The sequence below is a fragment of the Acinonyx jubatus genome, chromosome B4 (assembly GCF_027475565.1).
Source record: "Acinonyx jubatus isolate Ajub_Pintada_27869175 chromosome B4, VMU_Ajub_asm_v1.0, whole genome shotgun sequence".
NCBI classification, from domain to species: domain Eukaryota; kingdom Metazoa; phylum Chordata; class Mammalia; order Carnivora; family Felidae; genus Acinonyx; species Acinonyx jubatus.
The window spans coordinates 92831303-92844642 of NC_069387.1; the positions used below are offsets into that span (position 1 = coordinate 92831303).

The following is a 13340-nucleotide window of genomic DNA, read 5'->3' on the forward strand; positions in this document are numbered from 1 at the left end:
TTGAACAGCAAAACACGAGACCCCACCATGACCCTTTAAGCTTCGTAAGTAAGACTTAGAGATGGCAAGGAGAGAGAACAGCATAAGTAAAGGCGAGAGGCAACCATGAGGATGGCATCATCTAGAAAGGATTTTCTGAGATCTTTAGATGCTGCCTGCTATAAAATCTTACTACAACATGGATGTCGATACCAAGTCAGGGGATAGATAGCTTTAGAATCACTGTGAGGGTTTTCCATTCTCTTCATAAATATGACATGTGCATCTGGACAGCCTAAAAGTCTATTTCTTTCGGAAATGTATTAATTGGCTCATGAAACCTGGAAATCACTCACCCCGTGTTTTGCCAGCAAGCCCCTTATGGCTGTGTCTTCCTCCTTCTCCTTTCCTTGCCACTGTTGAGAAAAGACAAGCATCTGCCTGCGGTTGCATTCCAGCCTCTGAACAGATCCCCCGGAGTACCAAGCATAAAGGGATCGAAGCCTGTGCAACCACACACAGGCATGTACGCAATTACACACATCCCCAGAAGTAACAAGCACGCACAGACTCCACACACACACACACACACACACACACACACTGATCTTCACTGGATTTCCATTTAATCCTCCCTGATTCTTTTAAAGCCTTTTTTCCCCAGGAAAAGAGAAAGAGACTAAGAAACAGACTCTGAATTATAGAGAACAAACTGATGGTTATCAGAGGAGAGGTGGGTGGGGAGATGGGTGAAATGGGTGATGGGGATTAAAGTGTATTCATGATGGAAAAAATAGGAAAGGTAATAATGAATGGACGAACTGGCAGGGAAGGGATGATGGAAAGCTCGAAAAGCATTCCTGTTGCACTCTCGCTTTGAAATCCAAGATATAGAAAAACATATTTATAATAACCAGTGCAAGTTACTGCAGATGGTAAGCCAAGGGCATGAAAACGAAATGCTGGTTAGTAATTTTAATAAAAACTGAGAATTTCTCTGTTTCAGTTTCCCTGTTAATGTCCCTGCTAGGGATGGGACTAACTGAAAAAATTTATAAAGTGGTCAGTCTTCTCATGACCAGTGGAGACTCCTAAACTTTCTTCCAGGCTTGTCACTGGTATTTAGTCCAATACAACATGAATTGAGACTTTCTTTCTGAAACTTTCATTTTATTTTATTTTTTTCATTTATTTCTTTATTTTTGAGAGAGGGAGAAGAGAGAGAGAGAAAGAGAGGAGGAGGAGGAGGAGGAGGAGGAGGAAGGGCAGAGAGAGAGAGGGAGAGAGAATCCCATGCAGGCTCCTCACTGTCAGTACAGAAGGGCTTAGATGCAGGGCTGATCCCATGAACTGTAAGATCATGACCTGAGCTAAAATCAAGAGTCGACCCTTAACCCACTGAGCCACCCAGGATCCTCTGAAACTTTCATTTTAAAAGCCATGAATTCCAAGCAGGGAAAGCAAAGCTTCAATCTGAAGCACAGGCCTTGCTCTTAACTCCCCGTCCTCTGACTCCACATTTGCCAAGAACATGGCTGACTATAATCTGGTTTTCCATATAGAGTTTCCTATAGGGAGCAAATATTTGATCAACTGACATAAACATCCCAGTCTGCCTGGACGCTTTGGTTTTCATTGTGAATGAACTGGCCTTTGGGTTTTTTTGTTTTGTTTTTTAACGTTTATTTATTTTTGAGAGAGAGCACACGCGCATGCGTAGGGGAGTAACAGAGAGAGGGACACACAGAATCCAAAGCTGGCTCCAGGCTCTGAGCTGTCAGCACAGAGCCCAATGTGGGGCTCAAACTCACAAACCTGAGCCGAAGTCAGATGTTTAACCAAGTGAGCCACCCAAGCGTCCCTGGCCTTTGGTTTATATGCCACTTGCTTGAGAGGTGGATTTACATGAGGCTGACAACCAAAGAGCTGCTATGTTATGGTGCTCTAACAAAATCAAATTAATTAACCTGCACATACATTTGAGGGGATCCATTCACTCCCTTTCTGCCTACAGGCCTACTCCTGCCATTTGCAGAGCCCAGGACAGAAGTACAAATGGAGGACTCAAGCTTATATCTTATTCCCCTTTTCTTCCCATCGATGGCTTTATTCTTCACATTAGGGGCCATGTGAGCATCCATGAGGACACCCCAGTCACCAAGTCCAAGGTCTGCCCCAGTCCCTGCCTGCCCAATCGCCACTCTTTGGTCATCTCAAGGGCCCAGGGGTGTGCGTAGAGTAATGGCTACCTTTGGGAGGACAGACCCAAGACAGAAGCCCAAGCAAGATCTGCTGCTTGCTACAGGCCATTTGATGAGGATGGTCTACGTGTGGCAGGTTGACTTCAGAGAGGACCTGTCTCCTTGACTTTAGGGTCTCCTCACTATGTGAAAAGGGTTTTGCAAAAGGAAGGGCCTGGGGAACCTCGTTGCCCAGTTCTAAGGATGATACTGCCTACGTGGCCATCCTTTCCCCACTCTGAGGACATTCAGGAGTGAATGTATTACCTTGTTGGATGATCTATCTCAGCTCACTGAACCTGTAATACTTCCTACTAGAATGTAATTTGCCAAGTTGTGGCCGAAGGGGAATCTGACTCAGGCCTGTGGACCATAAGCAAAGCCATATCTTGTTTGAAATTGCTCTCTAAAGACCTGGAAGAAACTTTGGGTTTTCTATGAATATTTATAGAGGTTCCTCAGGCAATTGGACTGAATTCTGAACTATGTAGAAATGCAGTCAGGGGTCACAGTTTCATCTGTCTTAATTACAGGGTCAAGGACAGAGAAGACTTAACTGCTAATGGAAGCCCTTAATCTGACTGAACCTGAACCGTTTGGCCCAGAGAAATTAGCACACAGTGATAGCTAATGTTATTCAAATAGTTTTAAAATAATCTAATCTTCCAGAGCTCTGTGCCTGGCTGATGGGAAAGAGAAGGTGAAAGGAACGACATGGAACTTACTTGCTTATAAATATGCTTTGGGGCAGAATGGTTGCAGGAGCGATCTCATTTTGTTCCAAGAGATTTCACTGCTGTTTCAAAAACACTCCATTCGGTCTGGCTAATAGAACCAAGCCACGGAGCTGCGCTAAGAGAGGGGCAGAAAAGGATTTTAATCTACGTAGCCAGCTGGTCTGTCCTCTAGATTATACAGGGGGAGGAGGAAGAGAAGAGAAAAATGTAAAACACAATGTGACAGACAGAGCAATGTGATGTGATTACCCGAGAGAAGATGCCTTAAAGGTAAATGGATGGGAAATCAATATTTATAAAGTTCTGGGTGGGTGGAGGAGTTGGCCCTTTCTGCTAATATCGAAACGGCTGAAGAGCTGTGGTCAGGAGGACTGGCCTGTTTGGCTGCTCACTCAATTTTATATCTGGTCAATCGTCCATTCATTCAGCAAGTATCTAAGTATCGGCCACATGCAAGGCACTGTTTAGCAAGAGATCATTTCTAAGAATCCTTATCTTTCACCTCCTTTCTTCTACTCTCCATCCTCAACCTCATCCTGAGGGAGGTAGCGTCACACAATAATCAGCCACTCAGGCCATGTAACCATTATTTTGCATCCTGGAGCCTTGGATTCCGCATCTGGAAAACAGGGATAGTAATAGTGCTTAGCTCGCATTGGTGGCTTGGCACACAGTGAGCTCCCAGTAAGTGTTAAATATGAATAACGTTGTGAAAAGGATAATAATAAGTGGCTTCAGAGGCTGTTGAGGCTCACTGGGAACCACCTTTAGGAAGAAGCGGAGTTTGCCAGAAATGAATCGAGAATGTTTGTAACGTCCAATGTTTTGCATTTCTTCTTTTTTTTTTTTTAATTTTTTTTAACGTTTATTTATTTTTGAGACAGAGAGAGACAGAGCATGAACAGGAAAGGGTCAGAGAGAGAGGGAGACACAGAATCGGAAACAGGCTCCAGGCTCTGAGCTGTCAGCACAGAGCCCGACGCGGGGCTCAAACTCACGGACCGTGAGATCATGACCTGAGCCGAAGTCGGACACTTAACCGACTGAGCCACCCAGGCGCCCCTGTTTTGCATTTCTTGAGTCTGAAGAAAACACCAGCATTAGTTGGGCGTGTGGTGTGCTAGGATATAAGCAAGGCTTTTGAATCTGTGATATTTGTTGGGGCCAGAAAATAAAACAGTTTTTCATTTACCCTCTTAAGTTGAGGGGCAGAGGCCCTGAAAAATAGAGCGATAAGAGGCAGATTGGCAGGAGAAAAAGGTTTATTTCATATGACTATGGCAAGTCTGACAGGAATGAAGTGAAAAGTCCAAAGAGGCCGGAAGGCTTACGTACTATTTTAACGATGAGTGATAAATGTGGAGACGGGATGCGACAAAAGAAAAAGAATCTGAGCTTCTGAGCTTGTGGGAAGTTAAATATATGTGGGAAACTAAGGGAAGATAAGGGTTGTTCATTTGAGGCAGGTTTAAAATGCAGATTCCTCTCAGTGCCATCTCTAGGTTGATAAGAGTCTTGAGTTGTCTCCGATGATTGTCATTCTGCCCTTCCTGGTATTAGAGCGAGGAGCAGGGGGGAGGCCAGCGCAAAGGGAAATTCACGCTGTGCTTTGAGGCAAGGCAGGGCGAAGGTAGAAAGCTTTGTTCTGCGTCTATGGTTTCTCACTTCCTTTAGTTCAAAATAACCCTTCTGCCAAAATGCCGTATTTTGGGTGGCATATTATTATCCACATCGTAGTGTTTAATAACTCTCACACGATACTCCATAAATTGGGTACTCTGGTGATGTCCATTTTATATTTGGGTAAACTGAGGTTTGGAGAAGTACAGTACTTGCCACGTTTACAGAGACGGTAAGTGGTCGAACTGGGAATCAGTTCTGGAAATCCGGGTTTCACGAGTCTCGAATCAGCCCCCTCAGCCATCAACCTCGCTGGAACTCTGTGGACACAGCAGTGGCAGAGATCCTGAAACAGCCAGGATGACAAATAAATTCCAATTCTAACCATTAGATGAGGGAGAAAACTGCTCAGGAGCTGGGCACTGGACTCTGGTTATTGTTAAAAGGAGTTCATCATCGAGTGTCAGATGGCAGACTTCTATTATAGGAAGAAGGGAAGCAAGTGCTGAAATTCTGAAGGAAGCCTCCAAGTCACTCGTCACTGTGGTTCCATAGTGACCAGTCATTTCTTCCTCCTTGGTTTGCATTGGCACTTGGTAGAGTCCTTGGGCATTTAAGTGGCTCCTTGTTTGTGGAATGAGAACATTTTGGTAGATTGGTGCTCCTCTCTGTAAATGAGACAGAAACTGCTCTGCTGCTGGAGAACAATTAGGGCCATCAAGACTCTTTAGGGTGGACTAATCGGCTTTTATTAGGTAATCATTGTGTGCAAAATGAGCACAGAGAAACTAGTAGAATCTGGCCATACAAAACAGGTTGTTTTGTTTTATTTTGTTTGGTTTTAACTCAACAAATCTAAATTCACAAAGCTTAACTTCAACCCCTGAAACTCAAATCTCAAACAATTGGCTCTTTTGCTTTAACTGCAAATTTATCCCAAGTGTTGATTACTTGGTCTGCCTTCCTACTCGAAGACCTCCACAATTCAGCCACATGTCCTTTGGTTTCCCACTGAATGGCTGTAAATATGCTTCCTCTTGGGGGATAGGAATTCTGAAGTCATTCTCCATTGGTGAGCCATTTGTAGACTGATTCCTGGTCATACAGATTCAGTCCCCATGTACCCACACAGTCGTATAGGCTAAAGTAGCATGATGCTAGAGCCAGTATGAGGGGAAATTCAGACGCCTAAATACAGACATGCCAGCATACAGGCAACTGATGTATTATCTCCACACAAAAACGTCTCTGCTCAGGATCAAACGTAAGCTCCTTCACACAGAAAAAAGTCCGGGCCAGTAGTTACAAATACAGTCCTGGAGACAGAGCTTAGAGAAACCAGGTCCTGAAGGTGCCGCAGGAAATCCAAACACTGCATCCCGAAATATGTCACTTTGGTAAAGGGATCATTTTGAGTTGGAGGAAAATGAGAATCAACAGATGCAGAAAGAAGCCTTCTTGGAACGCCCATCATCGGACTAAAAGCAGAAACTTCTGAGAAATGAGGACTGTCCTCTCCTGGGGAAGTTTTATGGCAATGAGGTAGATGGGAAGTTGGCACCAAGATGAACCAGCACGAACAAATCTTCCTCTGTTAATTTCCCCCATAGATTTACCTTCCCACCGTTGGCTGCCCTCGAAGCCTAAAACGCTTTCCTTTCTCTTATCACTTCTGTACACATTTATTCTTCTTTGTTAAGATGCTATATAAGCCCCAAGTTCTAACCACCACTTTGAGTTACTTGTCACGGAGTTTCTCCTATGTACATGCATGCTGCACATGTTAATTGGTTTTTGTTTTTGTTTTTTTTCTTGTTAATCTGCTTTTTGTCAGCCTAATTTGTAGGGCTCCAGCCAGAGAACATAGGAGGTAGGAAAGTACAGAGAAAAATTTTCTTTTCCTCCCCTACAATGCCAACAGGAGCCCTGATCAAGCTGAGCTGAAAGCCAGAACTATGACTAGATTTTTCAGACACGTACGTCAGAACACTTTTGTTCTGCCTAAGCCATCTTAGGTGGGTTTTTCCATCACTCACATTCTATTTCCTGGCTATCAGAATTTTCCCCAATATCAAAGCCTGTTCAAATGCACCTCTCTGTGAAGCCTTCCTTATTCTCTGAAGCTTTCCTTATTCCCTTTGGTCAGAGTGGTATCTGTCTGCCTCTCTCCCTCCTTCTGTTCCCCTGTAGGACTCAATCGGTGCTTCTCTAAATGTCCTTACCAAAGACACCTTAAGTGCCTCGGGACTCTGGAGCTGGATTGCCTACATTGTAATTTTGGTTCAAACACCTACTGGCTATGTCGTATAATAGAATGTAACTTCAAGCCAAGATCTCTGTCTTGAGCCCTTTTCCTATTGTGCCACACATCTTGCTGTCCCATCCCCTGTGAGCAGGGCCCGTATTGTAGACCTATCTTAGAATTCCTGTGTTGTCCTCTGCCCTCCCTCTCATCAGAAGGATGATATTCCCTTGGCCTACTTACTATGCTCAGACTCCAGGTCTTTGCCTGGTCCTGCAAATATGTTGGAATCCCAGACTTCCTAAATCTTCTCCATTCTAACGATGCCTGGTCAGGATTACGACATAAACCAACCATCTCAGTGACTGACCCCTTCTTCTGGATTCTGGAAATGTCTGGTGCTTAAAGACAGATAAGTTTGATCTAGCAGTCTATCTTGACTATAAATAATTCATTCCACAGAATTAGAAAGTAAATTCAATTCCCTGACTACTATAAAATGTATTTTAAATCTGTACAGTTGGTCTTGCTTTTTTGTTTGTCTGACAGGCAGTCTGAAGGGTTAACTGTTGACAAAAGCCCTTCATTCAAATGAATAGACTCTGAAGAGTTTGTGGAAAGAATATTAAATCCAGATGTTCTACTAAGATGTTGTCCTTGAGCTAATGGGAAAATAAAAACAATATAATTTAACAGAATCAAAATGTACTAAACAGAGAACAGAAAGGATTAAAGGCTTTTTAGACAATAGCCTGAGTTATGGTCCCATTTCTTCCACCTAATAATATATGACCATGGGCAAATCACATAATTTCTCAGTGTTCCCTTCTGCATAATGGGATTAATAATAAGCTATTCTATCCCTAATATTCTGAGCTGGGATGATAATCTAACTGGCTGACATATAGTTGCTTTGCTACACACAGAAAGTATTGTTGTTATTATTCCTATTTCCCAGCGACCCAGGGTGTAAAATCTAATTTCTTAGTGGGACTTTTACACAATATTTGGTAACTATTAAAGTACAGCATCCTCAAGAAATTCAACCTTAATTCTTTGTGGAATGGCCATATGTGTTTTGTGCACAAAGAAAGTCATGTCTTAACTTAAGGAGTCTATTCCTGCTACTTTCATGTTTAGATTGACCACTCTAATTAGATTAGGTGACAATAATATGATATAACTACATAATTATAGTTCTTACGACACATGGATAAAAAATAGAGCAGAAAAGCAAGTGGGAGAATTGAATCCAGGTTTAGATGTTGGGTTAAAGGTTCTTAAGGTTTGTTGTTGTTTGTTGGGCTTGAGCTTATCCCGTCCTAATCAACTTTGGGTTTCTCTGCTTTAACATCATATAGCTTATTTTCAGACTCCTCATCATTGGTGTGAACTTAGATTCTTAGGTGTCATGGAATTTGTTTCCTTAAAAGTATCCCTTAGCAACATTAATATCACTGAGGTCTGCCCCTAGATTGTCACTATGTTGACATTTGCACTGATGTTGCCAAAGCAATCTGTGTAAAACTGACAGTTCCTTAGCAGTAATCAAGGGAGTGACACCAAACTTTACTAATAATCATTGATTGTATTCTTATCCACCATTAACTTCTAATCTTGACTTCCTGAATACCTCCACGTAGGAAAAGCCTCACACAGGATGGCCACATAGTGTCTGGGATGCTGGACCACTGAGGCACTGAGCGCATACATGTCAGGGAAGTCAAGGAGATCTGGACTTTGGTTTGGGCAACACAGGAACTCAGGATGAACTGGGACAAACGAGAGATTAGAAGACCTTCTCCTGGTTCTGGGCTCCAACCCAGATTCTGGACAGATTCAGGCTCTAATAATGTCTAAACTGAAATTCTGCCCCAGACAGGTGGGATGGGAGCTTCGAGAAAAAAAAAATGAAGTTGATTTAAAGGAAATGAGAAAATGCCAATGGTATAATTCTGGCACATTTGAGTTTGTGGGTGGAGATGAATATCTGCTACTACGATAATGTGTGCTGCATTTATATTCTCCCTGTTTAGGGGACAGCTTATTTTATGGAAGATGCGTCATTGTGTGGCACTGCTTTTGTCCTAAAGCCAAGCTGAAGTTTATTATGCTCTGCTGAGACACTAATGTCTTGCAGAGTGTTTTTAAGGCAACTGATGACACCCTGGAAAGAGCAGGATCAGAATTTGGAAAACCTTTGGCACATTCTTTGGAGAATGGACAAATATAAGAAGAAAGGAGTCTAATAAGGGAAGAAACAATTCACTAGAAGAAGAAAAATAAATGGGGGTAGAGAAAGTTGAGTTTGAATACGACATTACCCACTTAGTCACTGGATCAGAGGACAAACACAAATCAATAATTCCAGTCATCTCCTGGAATAATTCTTTTTTTTTCTAAATAACACTCCTCCTCTCATTTTAAATCCACCCAGATCAGAATTTTCCTTTTGCTCCCAGAACCCACCCCATCCTAGCGAACCCACTTCATTTATTTCTTCATTTGGAAAATATGTTTTGAATACTTCCAGAGGTGCCAGTCATCACATACATAAAGAAAATACCACACAGTCTTCACCATAACCACAAAAAACAATCCCAGTTAAGTTTACTTCTTTCTCTTCTAGGCACAAAACTAGATGCAAACAGGCTAAGAGAAGATTAAATAAGTAAGTTGCCTTGATTATACAGCTAGTAAAGTTGCAGGGTGGGATTTAACTTTAGGGTAGGCTAAGTTCAAATGTAGATGACAGGCTCAAAAACAGACCATTCGCTGACCATTCCCTGTATTTAAATATTTAAATCCCATGCCTATCTGAATTTCAGAAAGGACTTCACTACCAGGAAAAGGCCTGGCAACCTTCCCTGCAGTTAAGTAGAGTCAGGTGATGGTGTAAGCCAGTAGAATGTGGGTGGAAGTGATGTGCGTCACTTCCAGGCCTGACCCCTAAAAACCTCTCTCACAATCCCCCAACGGGCTCTATTTTTCCTTGTCTGTCAGCCAAATGCTGATAAACTAGTAGAAGATTTGGAGGACGGAGGGGATGAGGAGATCACAGGATGGAAGAACCTGAGACCTTAAATGACTGTGGGGAGTAAATCAGCCCTGACTAACTCCCACTGGACCAGACATGAGTGCGAAAAAACCTACCCTTATTATTTTAAGCCACTGTGAGAGTTGAGGCTTGTTTCAGGAGTTAGACTACCATGAATAATGCATGCGTCCTTACATAAAGTGCATAGTCCAGTAGCGAAGACGGAAATATAAAAATATCACACCCCACAATAAATAATTACATCCCTCAGATATATAATGGTGTTTGCGAACTCTCTTTGGTAACAGATTCATAGAATTGCAGCCCTAAAAGGAAGTGTGACAGATCTTCCCACATGTGATACTGGAAAAAGGAGTAAAACACACAAATGTTCCAGGGGCCAGGCTTCACACGTGCAAGCGTGAGAATATTTGAAAAGCAGTCAAATGTGAGACAATAGGGCGTCACGGGAAATGGGTCTCAACTAGGAAATGGCACGACCATACCAAAAAGCAATCACATTGACTCCCAAAGACCTTACTGGCTAAATAATAAATGTCTACTGGTTAATTTGCCTATGGAAGCCACAGTTATCATGTGGGAGATTTCACTTAGGTGTCTGTAGATGGCCTATGCTAGCTCTGATTGCCAAGAAGTTCTTGGGTATATACTATTTTCTTACCCATTGTCCCCAATATCCATATTGTCTTATCCATTGTCCCCAACATCCATGATATTAGGAATATCATCTGAAAGAAAAACTTCCAGTCCAAGATGCCACGGTTTCTTGATCTTCATGCTTTATTCCTTTGAGACCTAAAAGTTCTAATTTCCAAGAGTCCAAATTATTAATATATAATACATAACTCTTGACAAGATCAGCTACATAATTTGTGAGGCCCTTTGCAAAATGAAAACGTGTGGCCCCCCCATCCAAAACGCATGAAAAAAATGCGATTAAAAAACACTAAAATATTAAACCTTTTCTTTTGTGGTTTCTCTCTTGAAATGTCATCGTGTTTTATTTAATGTGTGTGAGAAGTCAGTGAGATGACTCATTTTCAGAAATACCAAATAAAACCTGTGCTGTCTAGTTAACAATAGGTTTACAACCTGTTGGAAATACGTACAAACACCCCAGCCCCCAACAGTGGAGTCCCAAACACTTAGACACTTCACTTCCTGGTTCTTTTTCCCCCTTCTCCATTTCGTGGGCTTATTTTTTGCGGGCTTTGCAACGAGCACGCACCAAAGAACTGGAGTCTCTGTGTCACCTCAAGTAATGTACATTTGTTCCAATCAGACTACTTTGTGCCTTACGTAGGCATAGGCGACTTCCGGGTAAGGCTGTAACCTCTGTCGTACTCAGCCAATGAGGAGCCATGGGAGGGGCTTGCACACTAAGAGATAAATTGCCTGCTGTAACTGCCCTGAGTGTGCCTGTGCATCAGACACCCGCTCTTGCAAGGACGTTGATGAAAGTCTCACTTCACTGTGCTCCGCGGGTCTATGCGTCCCTTCTTTGATTGGGTCAGTGGGCTTATTTCTCACAGTGTATATTTAATGTTGTTAATTTAATTTAAACTAATCTGATCTAATTTTGTCATTTAATGGCATGCTCCCTTGGGTACCGGATGCGCCTGGGGAAATGCTGATCTCTGCGGGAACCTGGGGCCCCATTCCATGACTCACTATGTAGCGCTGCGTCTGATGTGCTGGGCCCTGGCTGGGGACAGGCAGGTCTTCCAAAGGCACTGCAGCCTCCACACCAGGATGCACTTGGTTCCTGGATCAGGTGTGGTGAGAGGCTTGCCATGGTGGAGTCACCCACTGAATGCATTTGTGGAGCTGCCCGTCCAGGGCGGGGTGGCTGCTGCCATGCCCATCCAGTAGATGATGCAGGGCACAGGCACCGAGCAGCAGCCTTTTGGCATCCATGCCTCGGCCAGAGTCACCGTCTGCCTACCCCGACCACCTACCTTACTTGTCACCCAGAGCACTACAGGTGGGGAGTGTGCAGCCAAGAACCCAGAGAGGCGGCCGGTGTGGAGGTGGTGGGAAGAGGGACCACATCTGAGCCGAGCCTCAAAGTGCCCCGCCCATGCTCCACTGTTCCATCAGACTTCATCCACAAAACACAGATTCAAAGATACAGTCACTAAGAATTTCAAGATGGTGACTACAGAACAATAACACCAAGCAAGTGTAGAGCCCTTCCGAGTGGGGGCCCTGTGCCACTGCCCTGCTGGAAGACCCATAAAACCAACTTTGATCATGGACCGTCTACCGCCTGCTGAGCACAGGGATGCAGCTATCACCAAAAGAGAGCAAATTTCTACCCTGATGGTGTTTACATTCTAATCAAGTCCTTATGGAAATGCAGATGAGCATGGGAGGAGTCACGCTTCAATGAACAGTTTAATTACAGGGAAGGTCAGCAAATGGTCAACATTTGAGACTTCCTCAAAGATGTGAACTTTGCACCGCCCTGGGTTTGGACCCTGCTCTTCCACTCTTACTAGTGTGTGACGGTGGGCCATTTACTCAACATTCGCTAAAGCTATTTCCTCATCTGTAAAACGGGAATGATAATAGTACCTATTTCTATAGGCAGAAAGCCTAGAGGGGCACATGCTCATGTTCATTCTTACTGTTTTGTAGTAGTGGTGTTGATGGTAGCTTTAGGTTAAGGGAGCAGATATAAAGCACATGAAATTGGAGACAGCAGGAAAAAGGAGAGTAGTCAGATGGAGGAGGCGTTTATCTCATTGCAGCTAACTGACCCAACGTTGGGTTATTTTTCCCTATTTAAAGCTAGCTTCTTTTTTTCTTCACAGGATCGACTGAATGATTTGGCACTATGTGAAAAAAATGTAACGGTACAGCTTCCTTTTATTTTTTGTTAAAGGAATCTTGGGTTTCTAAGTGAAGTGAAGCAGTTTCTGGTTTCTAGAGGCAAGGAGATGATTGTGTGTAATGGGCCTCTCACTATACCATGAGTCATGAAATTTGGCATTTATGGTTATTTCCACCACTGGCCTGCTAAGTGCATTCTCTTCAATCTCTCGAGAATCGTAGTGGTACCGCTTGTCACATTTACTTCTGAAGTATTTTGAGGATCAGGTCAAATTCTTAAAATACTAGCAATTTAATGAAAGGTATTTGCTTAAAGAGGAGGCAAATCAATGCAGACACTCTGTTTCCTAATTTTAAAAAGAATCCAGGAATTGTCCGAAATACAGTTGGATTTCTACACATCTTGATTGTGACCTTCCAGAAAAGCATTCATAAGTCTGGAATTTCCCAGGATTCTTTGCCTGGAATTAGTGTTAAATTACCAGAAAATCTATATGACACGTAGTATCCATTTATGTAGATAGTAATTCAATACACCCGCCCCCCCCACACACACCTCTCATTGTAGTGCTCCAATTCAGGAGAAAAGGGTGTATCCTAACCAGAGATGGAAAGGATTCATTTCACAA

General features: G+C 43.0%; 1 long non-coding RNA gene across 1 annotated transcript in view; it reads right to left on the reverse strand.

The window, feature by feature from the left end:
• The window catches only part of LOC128316429 (uncharacterized), a 38484-nt gene extending 25815 nt beyond the window's left edge, over positions 1 to 12669 (reverse strand). Inside the window, exons 1-2 of the long non-coding RNA XR_008300339.1 lie at positions 2945 to 12669; positions 336 to 395 (exon numbers count right to left, since the gene is read on the reverse strand). This is a non-coding gene — a long non-coding RNA (uncharacterized LOC128316429). The remainder of the gene's footprint in view (positions 1 to 335; positions 396 to 2944) is intronic.
• Positions 12670 to 13340: the final 671 nt, after the last annotated feature.